The sequence below is a fragment of the Grampus griseus genome (assembly GCF_964374135.1).
Source record: "Grampus griseus genome assembly, chromosome: 8".
NCBI classification, from domain to species: domain Eukaryota; kingdom Metazoa; phylum Chordata; class Mammalia; order Artiodactyla; family Delphinidae; genus Grampus; species Grampus griseus.
Window position 1 is genome coordinate 63,833,799 of NC_139002.1, and position 708 is coordinate 63,834,506.

Below are 708 nucleotides of genomic sequence, written 5' to 3' on the forward strand. Positions count from 1 at the left end.
TAAATGTATTTATGGTACTTATTATTATTTATAGGACTTATCATTATAGCACTGCATAATATTATTTAAAATATTATATAATAGTAGTGTGTGTGTTTGTCTCTCCCATCGCATGTAAGCTCCATGGGAGCACCTATGTTTTTTTCACGGATGCACCTCCAGCCAATAGGACAGTGCTTGGCTTGTGGTAGATACTTGGTAAACACCTGTTGGTTACACTGAATATGAACACCAGAGTTCAGTGAAGCAACCTCCCAGGGGGGCCAGAACAGGAGAAGGCAGAAAGGGTCTGAGCCGGACTTGTTTGTGCTGGGTCTTTCCCACAGACACGAGGCTTTGTTCATACAAAGTCTGGGGAGTGGCAGCAGGCCACTTTCCAGATGTCTCATGGCCTGGAGATGCCTTCACTCAGATACGATCCCCACCTGCTGTGAAGGAAGGAGGCACATGCTCAGGGCTCTCAGCTCTTTCTCTGAGCTGCGGGTTAAGGGCTGGGTGCTAATTGGGCCCCCGGAGAATCTGGAATGGTTCAGGTGGCTGGTGACAGATGGGAGCAGGGGTCTGGCATCCCACTGAGACACACAGGCCTTGGTTTGGGCGCTGGTCCTGGCTTTGCCACTAACTCACCCTGGGACACTGGGCAAGACTTTGTCCCTCTCTGGGCCTCAGCCTGCCTGTCTCTCGAATGGGACTCAGTAAGCTCCAAGG